The sequence below is a fragment of the Pinus tabuliformis genome, chromosome 8, assembly GCF_031772625.1.
Source record: "Pinus tabuliformis cultivar Carrire ecotype Pingquan chromosome 8, CPIR1, whole genome shotgun sequence".
In the NCBI taxonomy this organism is placed as follows: Eukaryota; Viridiplantae; Streptophyta; class Pinopsida; order Pinales; family Pinaceae; genus Pinus; species Pinus tabuliformis.
The window spans coordinates 2,025,723,176-2,025,743,819 of NC_142294.1; positions in this window are offsets into that span (position 1 = coordinate 2,025,723,176).

The window sequence follows — 20,644 nt, forward strand, 5'->3', positions numbered from 1 at the left end:
GTTTCAAGATTTCGAACAAACTCGGGATTTAAGATAGTGGAAGCGACAACGCTTTCAGATTTGGTTTCAAACAAAGACAACTCAAACTGCTCATCAAATTCTTGATTCCCAAGATACTCAAAACCAACAGGACACGATTGAGCTTTGAACATGGAAATGATAGAACTTCCTTGGCGAACGATTCTTGGAATAAGGTTAGGATTTTCGTAGATAGGAGGGGGATCAGGATCCGGATTTGCTCTGGTATGTCTTCTGGAAGCCAGTGTGTTATTATTTCAAGAAGCCAAAGGGACATAAACAACTCGTTCAACCTATAAAATTCTAAACTTATCATCCAAAAGCCTAGAATTCTTAGATATACTGGGGTGATCTGTAAGTTAGATACTTCGTTTATAAGACTAGACCGGAGATTGACTGAAGTAGTGTTTATCTACTTGCACTAATGCAAAGCAAAAGTGTTTTGAAGGCTACCTGGCTAATCTTTAGGCTCCGTCTGTAGTTTATAAAATGAAGAATACCAACAAACAAATAATTTATGCTTTCCCCAGTATGGTCGCCACTATGTTAGAGCCTAGATTTACCTCAGGCTGAAAAGGTAAGCTTCTAGGTCCACATCAAACCACGCTCAGCCTCGTAGCTAGCCCTACGAGGATGGGAGAGGGCTCTCTCCGGGTCAATCTTAGCAAAAGATAATTGATGGGGCTTGAGATGACTGATTTAACAACTGATCTTAGGTTAGGTATGAAGTGCAAGGATTTGATTTGATTTTTGGGGGTTTTTTGTTGGAAAAATGGAAAGGCAAATTTGGGTCCGGGGATGAGGCCAAATTTTTGCAGAGCTCAGGTTGGGGAAAGGTAGGCAGTAGTTTTGATGCTTCATATTAAATGAATGGATAGAAAAGACCACTGAGGAGCTGAAGAGGGCAAGAGGGTACCAAGAATCCTCTTCAAACTGAAGAAAACATTGAAAATTAAACAAACTAATAGGCAGAGCACAACAAGCTAATGAATTCTACCTTTTGTCACTCATTTGTTTAATTTCAGAAGAAAAGAGAAGGGAAATGGCATACATGAAACATCAATGAACTTACAATTGCATGAAGAAAAACACCATCAAAACACAGAGCCACAAGGATCCCAACAAGTGCTGCAAAACCCTGGTCTTTCCTTTGCCAAAAATGCAGAAAATAAATGTACAATGAAGTGCCAAGCAATCCCAAGTGTCCAACCCTGAAAAATGACTGAGAAATTACATGATATATGAAAGCTTAACTCATTCCCATGCCTCTAGGGGTCGAGCTCATCATTATAGGAGCTGTTTCAACCATATCTAAACAAGGAACTGAAAAATAGGCAATGAAACAACTTGCCTCTATATGTTAGGAAACTGATTCATTTAGTTGTTTTTCACTTTTTAAGTGAATGAATCTACTAAAACAAGTAAATATGTGCCAAAATTACATCATGTTCATGAAATTACATCAAGGTAGATGAAGAGTTACATAAAGAAGTAAAACTGGTCAAAACTGGGCGAAATTCTGAGCTGCTGAGTGAAAAATAGGCCAAAATTCTCTATGCGCTGCGCCCAAAATCTGCATGTGTAGCACAACTTTGGAGCTGATTTTGAGGCACTTTCTGAAGTCCAAATTGAGCCCAAGATAGCTTTTTGGAAATACCTACCTGTCTACTTTCCAAAACAAGTTGAATTTCTGGATTTGGATGTAATTTTCGCCTCCAAAAATTCAATCTCCCAATACTGTTTTCTATGGGTGCAAAAGGTGGCAGAGAGGTCATTTTTAGGTTGTTTTTGACCCTTTAGGCAACCCAGAACTTGACGAAATCCTTAGATAATCCATGAGCATGCATAAATTTTCATAAAAAATCTAGAAATGCAAAGTTTTCCTCCAGAGGATCTCCCAATTATAAGCGCGTGCCAAGTGGCGCTACGCATTGGGTAGAAAAACCTGTTTTGAAGCCAATAAAATCAAAATTGACAACATTTTCTCTAAATTTGCTGAAATTTGGACTGAAGGTCCATCATCAAGTATCATGCTCAGCTAAAGAAGCTTCGGCCAAGATTTGGAGCCTATCATGCCTTTTGCGTCATTTTAGTGCCCTCCTTAGTCTTGCCCTCAGGATTTTGATCCTTGCGTTGCAAACATGATTTCATTCCCAATAATGGTTTTTCATGTGCCTGAGCATGTCCTTGCCTGTGTTTGCCTTCGCCAGCAGTTTCTCAAGGTGAATATTGACCCTCTCGAGCCAAGTCTCTTGATCAGCCTCAATCTCCTGCTCCAATGGAGTGAACTCTATCCTCCTCCTTTGGGCAGCTTGCCGGTCTTCACGGATATTTTGTAACTCCATCACTGTATGCTGACCCTCCAAATGTTTGTTTCGCTGCTCCAAATAGTTTATGACCCATTGAGATCTCTGCAAATTGTCGGTTAAAGCATCTATCTTGGCCTTCTGCTCCTGAATAATTTCCCTCAGCTTTGAGTTAGGAGAGCTCACATCATCATCGATGAGGATGAAATCAGTGTCTTGGCCTCCTGAAGGGCCCTCATCCTGCATAGGCTTCTTGCCTCTGTCCTGTACCTATACCTGTGCTGCTGATGACGGCAACAAGACCCCTTCCACCCCAGGTGGAGATAGTACTCGTCGAGCTGCTGCAAACAATCCCCTCGTGCCTCTCTGATAGGTGACATATGTCGGCACACTAGTAGTCTCTGCCTCCTGACCTCCATGCTGATGTGAAGGTTCACCTGTATCATGGACAACCTCCTGATGAGCTGCTGAAGCTGTGAAGAACTCACGGGAAATGAAGTCTTCCCATGTGATACCCTGCAAACCAAGCTGATGCACAACAATGATCTTGATGAGTGCATAGTGGTAAATGTTGTTGTACTGCTGTTCAGGAGTCTTTTTCTGCACAAGTGTAGTCATCCTCTCGATGTTTTGGCACATGAAATATGGAATGTTCATCATCTTCACTCTCGTAAAATGCATCAACAATATGATATGGTATGTATAGAGGCATGAGAAGCGGCCTTCACAACTGAAATATCTAATAATGAGTCTCATCAATGGCGCATAGGATTCTTTCAAAAACTGGAATGAGAACACCCTGCTGAGTTGTCTCACATAGCTAGGCCTGATATATGGTTCATAATGTACTTTTTCCACCTACATTCTTTTGTTCCACTCCTCACCTAAATTCGGTATTCCTGTTGCTTGAGAAATGGTATTTGGTGTCAAGGAGAAATTTACACCAGCAAGAGTTACCTGACCATCATGCAAATGCAAAACAAATAACCGAGCCAACTCCTGATGATGCTGAATCTGAGCAATCAATTCACAATACTGAAAACATGATTGTTGTTGGAAACATGCCATGGTAAGTGGGCAGGCCTGCAGTTCAGTCAAAGAGGTAGGCTCTTCTCTAACATGTCTGCCACCCTTATGAGGGCTCCTCGGTGCATGAAGCTCTATGGTAGAATCATTGTCTTGTTCATATGATGAATCAGCCTCCATCATGATGCTGCAAAGGTGTATGTCCAATATGTGTTTGGTTTGGTTTGAAAATGAGAAATAGGTGTTTTGTTTTCAATGCCAAATGTGCCACAGGGAAATGAGGGACTGTGATAAATAGGGACAGTGGGAAAAGTGGAATGGTGGAGTTTGTCAAGTGAAATTTGAAATGTGCTAACAGTCACTTGACTGTTGGGAATTAGGGATTTAGGGATTTTGCAAATAATATGGGGAAAGGAATAATGATAAGAAATGGTAGTGTTTAGGATAGGGAAAATGGGAAGCAGGGATATGAATAGTTTGGGAGTTTAGGGCAAGGGATTGACTGTAATGATAGAATTATGAAAGAGAAAGGATCACAAGTGGGAGAGGAGACTTGGCACCAAAATCACAATTTCAAACACCAATTTCAAAACCCAAAGGAGAAGATTTTGATACAAATATAGGGTTTATATTTTCAAACTTTAAACTTTCAAATCTTCCCTCCAAATCACAACAAACACCGTTTAATAACAATGGCAAAGGCTCACGCACTTACTTAGATCATAAAAGATTGAGTTGTTTGGAAAAATTCAGAAGCAATGATGAAATTTCACTTGTCGGCCCTGTGCGCCGCGTAGGCTGTATGCGCCACGCCCGTTCAAATTAACACAGCAGACAGCGTCCCTATGTGCCGCGACTTCCCGATGCACCGCGACCTCCACCCAATGTGCCGCGTAGCATTCTAACGCACAGTCCTGGCTTTCAACACAAATTTCGCTCCTTCAAAACTTAAGTCAACTTCAATTGACCTCTTGGCATACCAATGGATGTTTCAAACAATGAAAATGTCTTATACAGTGATGGGTTTGATTTTTGTTTCTCAAAAACCCACTTTCTTATGTTTTAGCTTTGACACTTTTTTCATTTTAACACAACTTTGTTCTTTTTGTTTCCTCTTTGATTTTTTGGCTGAAATGATGAAAGTTTTGTCAATTTTTTGCAGGGATGATGGCATTGAGTTTCGGCAAAGGATGACCAGGGCTACATCTGAAATATACAAGAACTGAAAATTTTGAAATTTACATGGTAATTTATTACAAAAGACGAAATGTCGACTTTTCTTCAAAACAGAGTTTTGAAGAAAAGTCATAGTCCAGCAATATGACGATGAAATTTTTGAAATAAAAACTTGTTTAGAACCTCCCTCTGGCCTGTTGGCATTATTGGACACTTTGAAGACTGAATTCGCTAAACCCTAGACCTAATGACTGAAATGACTCTTCGCTGACCAAAAGACCATGCATAGTGATTGTAAAATTGATTTGATGAACTTTGATGCTTAGACCTGAGCCAGCAGGTACAAGACATGAGGGGAATGAGTGACAAGGCCCTTCCATCAGATTATGGCATGCCCCTAACAGAATGCAGATGAATGAACTGTATGAGACACCTAAAAATGAAATGCAATAAGAGAAATGATCTCTGACGGAGGGATGTAAAGACCGACTCTAACAGCTTGCTGAGGACTGGAACTGTGCAATGCGCAGTCTAGTCTAACTTGATGCTAGCTGGGACTGCGCATTGTGCAATCCCAGCTGCGAGTGACATGCACTGATGACTGGAATTACACAGAGTGCAATCCAGTGTGGCTTGCTGAGGACTGGAACTGCGCAATGTACAATCTAGTTTAAGTTGATGCTAGCTGGGACTACGCATTGCGCAATCCCAGTGGGAAAGACTTAGGGACTATTTCATGGAACTGTGTAGAGCATAGCTGGCTCTAGTGACTGACAGCCTCTGCACAATTCCAGAAATGTGAAGTGCATGTCGAGAAGAGCTAGATCTAGGCCAAGGTAGCCCAGATCTGCCCAAGGGAAACTTGAAAACGAGTAGATATGAATGCATGAGCGAAGGATGGTGCAGATTTGAGTGAATGGTAATACATGCAATAAAAAAAGATGCAGGAATTAGTCAAACAGATGAACAACGAAGCTTGTGGGGAGAGTCTCCGCAACGACAACCATTAGTGTGAAAACTGGGTTATGCATGCAACACTTAAGAAAGGCAATGAAAGACTTGAAAAAACACTTCTACAGGTTAAAACAAACTAAAACACCAACATTTGATCAATAAAACATGCAAAACAACACTCACACAAGCTAAGGAAACAAAAGCGACAGAAAAAGCAGCAAAAGGCTTAAAAAGAAAAACTTACCCAGAAAAGTTGTCTCGATCGTGCTGAAGGTTCCTATATGCCTCAAGAATTCCAGAGCTCCAAGAATGAATTTGTAAATGTTCTGCAGTGGTGTCCGTTAAATAGAGTTGATCGATTTAGGATTTATGACGTGCATGCCAAAAATCTAGGAAAAAGCGACAAGTGGGGATAGTTTCTAAAATTAACTCAAGTGTAACTCCCAGTTCTAAAAATATATCCCTATTTTTTAGGGATGTTTTTTTATTTTTTTTTCTTTTTTGGGAAGGGCTGCCATGCATGCATGGAGAAATTTCGCAGTTCTCGAGGGAATTGAGCAACCTTCTGGCACATGCATCAGGCAACAACTGAGGGAATGCTTATGCGTAATTCCCAAGCTGAGTGGCTCTAGCTTCCTCTCATGCTTTGCGCAGTTTCCTAGCTGAAGACAAGCTGTCAGCTGGGTATGCACAATTCTAAAGCCGAAGCTCAATGTTGGGCTACACTGCACAATTCCTGTGAGCAAGGTTGGCTGCCCTATAGGACTGTGCATACTTCCAAGGCAGTGCAAGAACCATATTGCAACCAAGTCAAAGGAGGTCATCTTATGGTTAGAAAGGAAATCAAGTAAGCAACACAAGTTGTAAAGAAAATATAAGCTCAATTGAAAGGACAAGTACCTGGGTAGTGCAAGATAAGCTACTTAGATTTTAGGAGGGAATCTCTAAAACGAAACGAAGGAAAATTTTTGGAGGGTGGTTGTAGCCGCTGCAACATTGCCAACACACTAGTAGAACTTCAACTCTCTATATGGACCTTGTCTCTTGTAAAGAGAATGTAAATCCTCCAGAAGTATTGTTCGATTGTTTGATCATCATGGTGTTAGGATATTCCGACACATAGGAAATAGTTAAGTATAACTTGGTCTAGTATAGAGTTAGGTAAAGTGTGTTTCTTTACTATGTACATTTTGTAACTTACAATCCGATGGTCATGATATGTAGTGATTCGACAGTTCATTCTCTCCTCGGTATTACCGACACTTGATCTGTGGCTTAACACCCGATTGGTCCATGATCTCTATTTAAAGAGCATGGAGGTTCATATGTAGGTTAACCGTTCATGAGAGAAGCTTATGTAATTTTTTTCATTCTTTTATTAATAAATTGCCTGAAGTGGCCGCGTTGGCTCAGGCCGTGGACTGTTTCGCTCTTTGAGGGTTTTAACCACGTCAAAATACTGGTGTATTGATCCGTGATTTGTGTGTGAGCGGTGTCCTTTGGTGTTCTGTCTGAGGAACTTACCCTGTAAATTCCTACACGGTATCAGAGCTATTTGAGGGCCGCGTCCATTGGTGAACCAAATCTGAAGCCGGTAGAACTGCATCCGACTGTCGTTTCCTAGATCTACTGTTTCTGACTACTTTCGGGCCGAGAGGACTGCTCTATTGTGTTGGGAGCATCTGTTCCAATGAGGAACCCCTTTCGTTTCACGCGAAAAGGTTTCCGGTAGCCCTAGCTACGTCATTTTTAAGATCTGGAGGTATACAGTGTTTATTTGCAGTTTACAGTTATTTTCTCTCTGTTTATTTCGGTTTTGGTTTATTTAGCCTTTTTTATTACCAGATCTATACCTTTCATTTCTGCATATGCTCTTTGCCCCGTGACTCTGTGCAATCTGGGCAAATCAGAAACAGAAAGGAAGGATTTTTCTCATGCGTATACTCTTTTCCGCTGCGCCTTAGTGTGATCTCGGAAAATCAGAAACATTGAGGAAAATATTTAGTTTCCGGCTAAAGCTAACTTTGAGCCGCAAGGTTCGTTTTTTTTTGTATGTCCGTGTTGGGTTTTGTGTTTTTTATTTTGTAGGGAAAAAGTGCTTTCTCAAAGCAAGCACGCAACCCAAAGCTTCAACCCCCCCCCTCTCTCTCTCTCTCTCCCAAACTTTTTGTATAGCTCACTTGGTCCAAAGCTAATTTATGAGAGTAGAGGTCTTGAGTTCAAGTCTCCTTTTTTGTGGGGGCGGTTTTTTCATTTCCGCACATTCCCGCACTTCGTCGGCATCTTCATCAAATTCTCTTCAAAAAGCCATAACTTCTTCATCCGGAAGCCGTTTTCAGAACCGTTTTTTTTTAAACAGCTTAATTTTTAGAGATCTTTCCATTGGAACACTTAGTTTCAGCATCTATAGCTTTAGTTTCTATTAAAATGGAAAGTCCATGCCAAGTTATTCTTGACAACACCAACTACTTCCAATGGTGGTCCTACATTGTGGATTTACTTAGAAGTAAAGGTCTCTACAGAATAGCCTCAGGCCAAGAAACCAAACTGAAAGATGAAGATAAGGCAGCTAAATGGGAAAATAGGCAAGATCAAGCACGTGGGTTGATAGGGATGTCTATTTCTCCAGATCTTAGATTCCATATTGCAGAACTTGATACTCCTGAAGAAGCAATGAAACAGATCACTAAAGTTTTTGGAATTAAAAATGAACTTAAAGCCCATCAACTTGAAAATGAGTTGCTTACATTGGACCCCAATAATTTTTCTTGCATTGAAGATTTTTTGTCCAAGTTCAAGACCCTTAGACTTTTCTTGGAAGGTGTTAAGGTTAAGAAAGAAGATAGAGCCTTATCTACTCCATTCTTACTAAGTTGGGACCAGCCTATTCTGTGTTTGTTTCCACCTTCCATTCTACAAGAGAAGCTTTCATTTCTCAAGGACAAGCCTACAAGTCCCCTTCCTTTGATTCCTTTTGTGATTCTTTAATAAGAGAACAAGAAAAACTCTTACACCTTGGTCTTCTTCATCTTGGAAACTCTTCTAAGAAAGCGTTAGCCGCCCAGCAGCAACCAAATTCAAAGAATCCTAAGAAGTTGTATCCTAAAAGGAATGGTCCTAAACCAAACAAGGGTCCTAAGCAATTTCAGCCTCAAAATGAAAAATCATTTCAACAAAATGATAAAACAAATAAAAACAAAGGGAAGAAGACTAATAGACATTGCAACTTTTGTAATCGAGATTTCCACTTAGAATCCAAATGCTTTAAGAAAATGGAAGCCTTGGAAGCAGCAATGAAGAATCATAATATCCATTTGGAGTACTCTTCAACTTCAACTTCATCTTCAGGAATGGCACTTTCTGCATGTGGTTGTCAAGCATCTCGGTCTGGCTATGCACTAAATGTATCTTCTTCTTCTCATTCTCATGAGTGGCTCATTGATTCTGGAGCTTCTTATCACATGGCCAAAAACAAAGCCATGTTTTCTTCTTTAAATGATTGTAACACCAAAAATATATATGTTGGTGATGATAGATCTCTTAGTGTTGTAGGGACTGGAACTGTTCATATAGACAATGGTCAATTTAATGATGTATTATGTGTTCCAACCTTATCCTGCAACCTTCTATCTATATATCAGATAACTCACTCAGGTGAAGGTAAAATCGTTGAATTTTCACCTCACGATGTTGTAATTAAGGACCTAAGAGATCCTAGACAGATTTTAGCTACTGGCATTGATGATGATTATACAAGGTTGTATAAGTTTCACAACTTTGGGTCATCAAATCTTCCCTCGGTATTTGTTGCTCATAATGATGAAGTGAGCAAACTTTGGCATGAGCGATTTGGTCACTTAAACTATCGCTCTCTTCAGAATCTATGTAAAGAAAATATGGTGACAGGTCTTCCAATGGTATCTTGCAGAGATGGTGTTTGTTCCGGATGTGTACTCGGAAAACATCATCGGGACAGTTTTGAAAAACATGCCTCTTGGCACGCCTCAGCCCCTTTACAGCTTGTGCATAGTGATTTATGTGGTCCACTTCCAGTTGCTTCATTCTCTGGCTACAAGTATTTCTCAACTTTCATTGATGATTTCTCCAGACGCACTTGGGTATACTTCTTAAAACTCAAAAATGAAGTATTTAACATGTTCTTGGCCTTTAAGGCCTTTGTTGAAAAACAATCTGGACATCAAATTCTTAAGCTAAGATCTAATAATGGCGGAGAATATGTTAACAACAAATTCATCAACTTTTGCACTGAGAATGGAATTCAAATGCAACATACTGTTCCATATACTCCACAACAAAATGGTGTAGCTGAAAGGAAGAATCGCACCTTAAAGGAAATGGCTAATTGTATGCTTCAATCTAAAGGACTTAGTCTTAATTATTGGGCAGAAGCAATTAACTGTGCAAATTACATAATAAATCGCACTCCTACTAAGGTTTTAAAGAATATCACTCCAGAAGAAGCATGGAGCTCAATTAAACCAGATGTAAGTTACTTTCATGTTTTTGGAAGTGAAGCATGGGCCCATATTCCAGATGAGAAACATAAAGCTTTAGAACCTAAGAGTGAAAAATGTATTTTTGTTGGATATTCTGAAGATGTCAAAGGATATAGACTTATTCCACTTAAGTCCAAAAATGTTATCATTAGAAGAGATGTAAAGTTTGTTGAAAATATATTGGCCTACGAGCCTAGTTCGGTGGATGTGCCACCTCTCCCTATCTCTTCTACTTCTGAAAATATTTCTTCTTCAGATGATGAAAGCGAGGATGAAAATCCTCCCCCACCTTCTCAGGATCCTCCTTCAGCTCCTCAGATTCCAAAATGGGTCCGTGCTACTCGGGATGCAGTAGGTGATCTTGCCGGTGATCCTACAGATCAGCGACGTACACGTTCTCAGTTTGATAGAGCCTCTTCTTTACTGGCTCAAGCTTCAGTGAATTATGATCCTGACACCTTTGCAGAAGCTTCAGGCCATCCAGATTGGGAAGCAGCTATGAATGAAAAATATCATTCATTATTGGCAAATGATACATGGGATCTTGTTCCTCTACCAAAGGGACGAAAACTTGTTAGATGCAAATGGGTTTACAGAACCAAGTATGGACCAGATGGGAAAGTTGATAAACATAAAGCTCGTCTTGTTGCTAAGGGTTTTTCACAAGTTGAAGGCATTGACTACACTGAAACCTTCTCCCCTGTTGCCAAAATGAACTCTATCCGCCTTGTTCTTTCCCTTGCTGCCTCTTTCAAATGGGAATTCCATCAGATGGATGTTAAATCCGCCTTCTTGCATGGGGACTTGCATGAAGAAATCTATATGGAACAACCTATTGGCTTTATACAAATAGACTCCAGTCTTGTATGTCGACTTAAGAAATCCCTTTATCGTCTCAAGCAAGCTCCTCGGGCTTGGTATGCCAAAATGGATAGCTTTCTTTTAGAATCTGTCTTTTCTAGGTGTCATTCTGACAATACTGTCTACACCAAGAAAGTGGGAAAGTCTCTTATCATTCTTGTTCGTTATGTTGATGATCTTATCCTCACTGGTAGTGATCCCAACCTTATCAACCATGTGAAGTCCAACCTTAAAAATAAGTTTGAAATGACAGACTTAGGACACTTACATTATTTTCTTGGTCTTCAAGTCTTGCAATCCAAGGAAGGTATTTCCCTTTCCCAGTCCAAGTATGCCTGTGATATTCTACGCCATTTTCACATGGAAGACTGTAAGCCAGCCCCTTCTCCCTTTCATTCTGGAGTCAAACTTTCAGTCACTTGTACTTCTCCTGAGGTTGATGCTACCTTATACTATCAACTTGTAGGAAAAATTTTGTATCTAACCCATACTCGTCCTGACCTTTCCTTTGTTGTTGGCCTTGTTGCTCGGTTTATGCAAAACCCACATGAAAGTCATTGGAAAGCAGCTAAAAGAATACTTCGTTATGTTCGAGGTATAGTTCAGTTTGGGATTCATTATAGTGCCGAAGCAGATCCTCTATTGGTTGGTTTCACTGATTCTGATTGGGCTGGTGACCCTGATGATCAGAAGTCTACTGCAAGTTATGTATTCACTCTTGGTTCAGGACCTATTACATGGGCTTGCAAGAAACGAGGTGCCATTTCTCTTTCTTCAGCAGAAGCAGAGTATCGTGGTGTCATAGAAGCTAGTAAGGAAGCCTTGTGGCTTCGTCAGATCCTATCAGAATTTGGCTTTCAGCAGCAACATCCGACTACACTTTGGTGTGATAATCAAAGTGTCATTCAACTATGCAAAGATCCAGTCCAACATCAGCGCAGCAAACACATTGAACTGCACATGCACTTCATCAGAAAGCTCATTCACGACCATGTTCTTGAAGTGCAATATTGTTCAACAGATGATCAAGTTGCAGACATCTTTAGAAAGGCTCTCATAGAGGCGAAGTTCACTAAAATTCGATTTATGGTTGGAGTTCAGGAAGTTGTCACTAAGGGGGGATAGGCTCTAGTGCCTCCTTTCTTCTCCTATTGTGTCATATTTGTAAATCCTTCAATCCTATCCCAAGTTGTTCTTAAGGGGGGATGTTAGGATATTCCGACACATAGGAAATAGTTAAGTATAACTTGGTCTAGTATAGAGTTAGGTAAAGTGTGTTTCTTTACTATGTACATTTTGTAACTTACAATCTGACGTTCACGATATGTAGTGATCTGACGGTTCATTCTCTCCTCGGTATTACCGACACTTGATCCGTGGCTTAACACCCGATTGGTCCATGATCTCTATTTAAAGAGCATGGATGGTCATTTGTAGTTTAACCGTTCATGAGAGAAGCTTATGTAATTTTTTCATTCTTTTATTAATAAAGTGCCTGAAGTGGCCGCGTTGGCTCAGGCCGTGGACTGTTTCCCTCTTCGAGGGTTTTAACCACGTCAAAATACTGGTGTATTGATCTGTGATCTGTGTGTGAGCGGTGTCCTTTGGTGTTCTGTCTGAGGAACTTACCCTGTAAATTCCTACACATGGCTTCCTCACTAGCTTGAGTTAAAGATATAGTCCTTGTCATTCTCTTGATTGGTCAGCACACATACCAAGCCAAGTCAACTGAGTTGTTTTAATTGGGTAGGAGGGGTATATTGATGCATAAGTAATATATACTCTTAGAGTTTAAGTTTCATCTCTGGTGTTGCTCCGCTACCAGCAAGCCTAGACAGTACCCCAATGGAGTCACTTCAGGAACACAAGCATTGCTCTGCTGCCAGCGAGCCTGGATAGTACCCCAGTGGAGTTACTTTCTTCACCTCTCTATGCAGGAAACCTTTCTCTTCTTTCACCTTTATTTTATTTTTCATTTTCATTTTTTTATATTCCAAAGAACTGTGCATAGGCACTTATTTATTTCATGAGGCGGAAGAGGGATTCTGACTTATTGAGAGCAGAATAGGTTGTCCCTTAAAAGAAGTATGTTATATATACCTTTGACATACTTGTTAAGGTTTTCCCCTTCACCTTACTCTTCTTGACTCAGTCAACAAGGGTTAACTGAATATAGAAAAACTGATTAGAGTAGGTGGTACTAGTTAAAAGTGAAGGCGTTGTGTTTTCACCAAGACTCACTCTAAATAGATCGTATTTTCCATATGGGTATCATCAAATGAAGAACACAAGCTCTTCATAAAGAGAGGGGATAACAAATAACCAAATTTTGATAGTTGTACAAGTCCTCTTGTACTTCACCCTACTTGTCTCAAGAGCCAAACATAGTTTCATGTGAAGCTAATCCTACGGATGCGTAACAAGAAAACGAACAAGCAAGCAATGGAAAAAAGTAAAAGTAAAGAAAAGAAAAGCGAACGAGAAGGAAAACACTACTCCTACTCCTAAGCTAAACATTGCATGGGCCTAGTCACGTGAAGTGATATTTCTAATGCAGCCACTAGTGCATTGGTTGGCCCATGTTGGTGAAGGCATGGTCGACAAGAAAGATATTGAGGAAAACCAGGAAGAAAGAAAGATAAAAGAAATGAAGACCAACAAACTCAAAGTTTAAATGCATCCACAGAAAAGGACAAAGTAAAATCAAAAGACAAACACTCTGCACATGTACCATGGTGAAGCATCGCACTATGCACAGATGAAAAACATGCACACTCTTTTGATATGGACAAACGAGGAAACATGTAGAAAGAAGAAAAATTTCTCTTAGCAACATGACTTGCTACTTATGAATCCTCCAATGCATGAGTGATAGCATCATGTGATTCTAGTGGAGGATGTGAAACTTGTGGATCATATTGATTTTCAATGCAAATAAGACAGTGATGAGGAGCATGCGGTGTTTCAACAAATTTCTGATTGAAAGTGGAACTATCATCAAGACAATGAGAACCTGACATAACAATCATCTCGGGTCGAAGTGCCTTGAGAGCTTGAGGGGTTTCCTCTTCATTATTGGGTATATCATCAAAGACAAGTGGCCTAGAGAGATCAAAAGCAAGTGAATCAGCATCATGATTGAATGAGTGAGTGAAGAGATAACAACAGCCATGATCAGAAAATTTGAGATGTACATAGACATCCTCATGATCTAACAAATCATACAAAGTGGTTGATGAGAAACAAAAAATTTCACCCTCTGAATTTTCTGAAAGAAAATATGACAGATTGGTGGATTCAGAAAGAAATATTTGTCCTCTCCACAATCAAATGATGTACTGGCATGCTGTGTGTTCTGTGAATTATCAGAAATGGAAATATCCAGGAATGAATTTTCACAAGAAAAACTGGAAATGGCAGAACCACAAAAGATGTCAAGAAAAAGTGGATGAGGTGTGGACAGAAGGAGGTCATCCTTCACTGCGGCTTCCTCTTCAAATTCCCACACATACTCATAAAAAATGACAGTGTAGGTTGGCTTCTCAACACCAACTCCATCAACAACTTGATCGTCATGATCAACAAAGGTGGAGTCCTGAACGAGTGAACACAACACAATACAATCCGGAGGATCAAACAAACCAGAAGATGGAGGTTGAGAAGGCAAGACCACATGACAACCATCAGGGCTGCGACCCAAGTCTATGAAGATATCAAGACAAGGTGGGGTGGGAGGATGTGACAGTTAAATAGATGGGTTTGCAACTTCTCCCACCTCATCTTGCAGAGCTAGAGCTATTTGATGAGAAGAGGATGGAGGGTCACTTGTGACAGTAACCTTTTCCGTCTTAGATTTGGAAGCTCTAACACTAAGGTATGCTAGGAGGGGTTCGAATGATTCCATCTCATGTGGATTTTTAAATACGTGAAGAAGATAATGAAATATTTCTTTGAGAAATTTACAATCAATTTCATCTTCAAGGATTTGAAAAGAAAGATTACATAGCGGTCCCAAAATTGAGCAATAGATTCATTAGGTGCTTTCTGTAATTTCAGAATCTTTTTATTTAGTGCTTTGCAGTCATAATGATAGAAAGCATGGATTAACTATCTGATCATGTGATCATACGAGTGAATAGAGGCTGCGGGAAATGTATGACACCATTGGTCAACATGTACAACTTATTAACCAAAGTAATAATCACAACTTAGTGAGGTCTAGACTCATATACAACATATCGCTTCCACAAATATGGTTGTCCTAACAATACATCACAAACTTCAAGAGGAGAAACATCACACAATACCTCATCTATGAAGAGCTTGATGTTGTAGGGAAGGTAGAACTGCTAGCTGACATGAAGATCTCGTCCTTGGTGAAGCCACCCGATGGTGTATGACTGTGGATGTGCTATAGTATTTAGGCCCAGCCACTTCACGACCTCTGTTGAAATGAGGTTCTCTTTTCTCCCGCTATCGATAATGAACTACAGCAGAGAACCCTTCACCCACATCTATGAGTGGAAGAGGCATTCCCCCTCCTCTGGATCTTCAGGCTCAATCTTCTGGATCTTGGTGGTGGCCATGGTGGCATTGGGCTCTACATCAATGATCTACTTCCCTTTGTCAGTTCCCTTATCGGGTTCTAATTTAGAGTCATAAACTGTGTCTGATTTGGAAGCCTTCATCTCGGCCACCAGTGACTTCTTGGCCTGACACTCAGTTGTATTGTGAGTGGAGCTCTTATGGAACTCACACCATTTTCCTGTGTCCTTCTTCATCTTTGTGGTGTTCATTAGGGGTATTTTGAGGTCTAAAATAAGCCTCCTAAGAAAAATGTACAACCAAAATAAACTATTTAAGAACCAAAAGGATTCAAGTCAATGATGTCAACCATGGGGGATGATTCACCATTTTTGGAGTAAAAAAGTAAAAAAAATAAAATCATAAAAGTACTTTTTCAACTCATATTTTTAACTTATCTCCCTAAGGTTTTACTCAAATTTCGAGTGGGAGTACTCGTTGGATGCAAAATTCAATTTCTTATTCAAGGAGTGCCCATGTTACATACTTTTGATGGACCCCGCTACACAGAAAATGAGAAATACATGAAAAAATGTGATTGCAATCATGTTTTTCATGTATTTCTCATTTTTTGTGTAGCAAGGTCCATCGAAAGTATGAAACATGAGTACTCCTTGGATGATGAATCAAATTTTGCATCCAATGAGTGTTGGCTCTCAAAATTTGAGTAAACCTATAGGGATATAAATTGAAATTATGGGTTGAAAAAATAATTTTTCCCTTTTTCCCTCTAAAATTTGATGATGCAATCTAATCTTATTTTATTATTTCCACTATTATTTTATAATTTCCTTAGGAGGCCCATTTTAGACCTCAAAACTCCGCTAATGGTTCTTTGCTTGCGGCTTCGGTGGGCTATCCTCGGTAGCCCTGCCTTGGCTTGGTCCTTTGTTCTATGGTTTGGGGGTGCCTTTTCCTTGCTTTGGATTTGTCGATCCAAAGTCCTGCTTCTTTTGTTTAAACTTCTACTCAATCTTGACAACATACTAATACGCCATGCCGAATGAGGAAATTTTTAGTAACTACATCTCATCTTGGACGTACTTGTGTAGACAGTTGCGGTTCTTGAGCACCAAATGTTGCTCAATATCCTTGATACCCAACTTCGTGCAAACGGTCTGGAAAATATTTGTGAACTTTGGTAGATCTTGGTCCCTTCCTTGCCATAGTGTGGTCCACTTTATGTATTTGTCTTCATTGCTTCCGACAGGGTAATATTATTCCTTGATGGCGTCTCGAAAAGAATTCCAAGTGGGTGCGGCTGAAAATAGTGAGGGTTCACTCTTGTCCTTTTATTCACAGTAGCTTTCCCACCAGTCCTTGACATGTGGAGTGGCTTTGAGAAGTGAAAAAGTAATCTTTTCTCGATTAGAAAAGTCATGAACTAAAAAATATCCTTCAACAGATTTAACCATTTATCTATGGCATATGCATCTATCAGGACTTCGAATATGGGAATGTTGAAGTTAACTTGTACCTTAAAAGGAGTGGCACCTCCAGAGTGTTTGCTGGATGAAGATGCATCACCTATGGGTAGTCCTCGAAGAATCTGGGCAAAGTTATCCATCATCGCATCCCTCTGTCGCTCGAGGCTTTCCTCGAGCAACATTTTGAAAGGATATCCTAACCCCTTATCTTTATTTTCTTCCTCCATGGGGGTTCATCAAGTTTTGTGAGGTTGATCTTGAAATGGTTCAACCAGATCAAGCCCTAACTCCTTATACCATGACCTCATTGGGGACATGCAAAGAAAAACAGAGAAAGAGCAAACTGCTTTGATACCACTGATTTGAACTTAAACATGAACACAACAAATTACAAATATAATCATAAACATAGAGATGCAGCAGAAAAACACTTCATTTCATTAATATAAAAATACTGAACTATGCTTACAAACAAAATGAAAATAAAATAGCTCGGGCAATGGTAGCTTATCTCCTAGAAGAGATGTGGCAGCTACATGCCTCTGAACTATGTTACAATGAGGCTCAAGGGTCTATTTATTATTGGAAAACATGAGAAAACCATAAACAACCAAAACCCTAACCCTAGGAGATGTAACACCAAGAGTTTGTGGGCCCTGTTGGGTTGCCAACTTCCCGAGGTCGTAACATTGTCATATTATCTTCGTTTGGCATGTACAATACCTTGTTGGAAATGCCTCACCGCATACTACAGGTTTCGCTACAGGCCTCTGCCTACAGCCATGGGCCTGTCATGGACCCAAAAAAATACCATTTAGGGGATCAAAACTGCTCCGAAAGTTTAGGACCTGAAAAGCTGCTAAAAATAGTAAATGCTAAAATGAACAAGGAAACAGATGAAACTGACTGGGGGGTATAGGTGGAATAGGCGGGTGGACACCAATATCCACATGGATCAGTAACTCAGGAACGAAAGAAGATCTTGCTTCATCAACTCCTTGGGGTGCCATCCATTCACTGCACTTCTCCATATATCCAACTTTGCATTTGAATTGTTTATGAACATGACATGATCCATCCTGAATTCAATGATTTTTTTGTAAGTTGGCTTCTCAAAAAATAGTGTCCTCATCATCCAAAGAAGCTTAAAGTCTTTTCCTAAATAACTAACAATAGTAGCCCCTTTAAGCACTATTGCCTTTTCCTATGTAGAAGAATTTTTTCTTTTTCCTTCTATAAGCAACGTCTCATAATTCTCACAAGGAAGCAAGTTCCCTTGTTAATCCCAACATGATGGTAAACCTGCCTTGGTTCTTTTATCAAAAGTAGCATTAAACTTCATTACAGACTCAATTACTTCTTTGACCTTATTCTCTGCCATTTTTCTACATAAATTCCTCAATGTTGCTTTATTGATTTCCATCACATACTAAGTCATGTCTTCAATTCCGGCATCTTTTAACTCCTGTGTAGACTTAGAATTCAGAAAATCAATCATATTCCTAGAAAATTGAGCCCTTTGTTGTAATTTATGTTTAGCAACCATGATTATACCCTCGAGATCTCTGACAATAATATTTTCTTCTTCAACAATAAGTAAGAATCCCCAAATATTTTTTACAATATTTATAATATCATTCCACAAGATTTCCCTTGCCTGGATGAGGAACATGTTCCCTTTTACATTTTTCTTCAGTTCTTTGACTTCCTGGTAGGCAAGTTGGTAGTCATTTCTATATTTTTCAGCAATCTATTTTGCCATGAATAATTCATGTTCAGTGGCTTTGATGACCTTCATTTTATTATCAAAAGCGTTATTATTCTTCTTCATCTCACGTTTAGCAATATTCAATTCAATCATGACCTGAGTTAGTTTTGTAGTCGGGTCTTGGAAATTTGATTGCACCAAAATTGTACAAACATGTGAGTCAATTTTCTGTTGGAAGGCAACATTCATTTCTTTTAACTTAGCCACTTCTTTGTTTCTCTGTAATAATTCATTAGTCAACACTTCTTTCTCTTTTTCAACTTGTGCTACCTCTATAGCCATTGGATGTTCTACATAAGGTAATTTCAATTTCTTCCTGAGAATATGGATCTCTGCCTCCTTGCCCTGCAACAATTTCTGAACTGCACTTTTATCTTCAGGGTTGACCCCAATTTTAACAACCAACTTTTTCAACTCCTCATTTTGGGTCGTCAATTCCCTTGAATTTTTATTTTCTAGTTTCAGCTAACCAATAACCTTCTCCAACATGTCTTCTGCTTTGTTGGAAGCTGAAAAGGTTTTACTCAAATCATTATAAATTAATTCTCTAGTTTTCTTGTGGAGATTAATTTTATCAGGTAAAGGGATCTTTCTGGAATCTACTATTAAATTAACATTTTTGAAACCTGATGAAGAGGAAACAGACAATGTAGAAGGATGAGAAAAGGAAATCCTAAGTTGATTCCTTTCTAGATCCATGGTAGATAACAATCTTGTTTGATAATATGAAGATGATTGAGCCTCCAATTGAGTCTCCATGTTTTCCCTGATATTCTTATTTCTATCCTCAATTTGAGAAAACATTTGTTTAATCATTGGGACAGAGCTCTGAGTATCTTCATCTGGATTGGGAGAGGATGGTGTGCAAACTGTATCACCCAATTGTAATTGAAAACCAGAAATTAATGATGAATTTCCTTCATTAGATCATTTTGATCTATTAGCTTCTCCATCTATATCTTCATCCAAATCAATAATTTCCTCTCTACCTCTCTTCAAATTCTTTTCATTTTGTGTAGGAGTGTCGACTATTAACCCTCCTATTGAGAAGGATTGACCTCCATTAGCCATCTTCTTAATTTATGGTTGAGCTTCATGTAGGAAAGGAGCATAACCATTCTCTACTCTTCTGTTAGAAATCACATGGAAAATATCAAAGGCCCATTTTTCTCCCAATAGAAAATTAATTTCTTCTAGAAGTTGTTGGACTTCTTCTGCTGCTTGTCTGGCATTTACAATGAAAGGTCCCATAGTTCTTGGAAATATAAATATATTCCCTTTCTTAGCTGGCACAAAATGGACCTAGTCCACATTTAAACTTTGTCTTATAAATTCCAAACTAAACAACCTCATAGCAACAAACGTTGGCAATCTGTAAGGTTCAATATTAGCTCCAGAACCTAATCTAACAATGATCTTCAAAATAATACCAGTATCCTACTCTCATATCTTTTCTCAACTGAAGAAAAGGCTAATATTTAGGCAAAATAGTAGGTGCAGGTGAACTATCAATAATTGAATATGCCAATGAAAGAAATAAGGTAGCAAAATCCATCAGGCCTTCCTTCTTTGGGTTACCCCTCACTATATCAGTCCAAAAAATAACTGATTGTTTGTTCTTATGGGGACCCATAATGTTTATCCCCAAATCCATAAACTTTTCAACATGAGAGTATAATAAGAGATATGTAATTAAAGAAGGGAAACTAAAACAGCCAGTGAGTGAAAGGTTCATGAACTGAGCATTGACCACCCCTTCCCAAAAATCTAGTATATCTAAAACAACTTCAAGTTTCATCATCAGACTAAAAAGACCAAGAGTAACTTTATCAATAAATGATGCATCATCTCTTACCAAGATCTTAGTTAAAATCTGTAGAATAGGTCTGACATCATCAACAAAATTATCTAATGGAAACTGATTTGACTCCAAAGGCAATTGTTTCCCACTTGGCATCAAATAAAATACAATTGGGACATACTCTTGACCTGACAAATTTTCAAAAT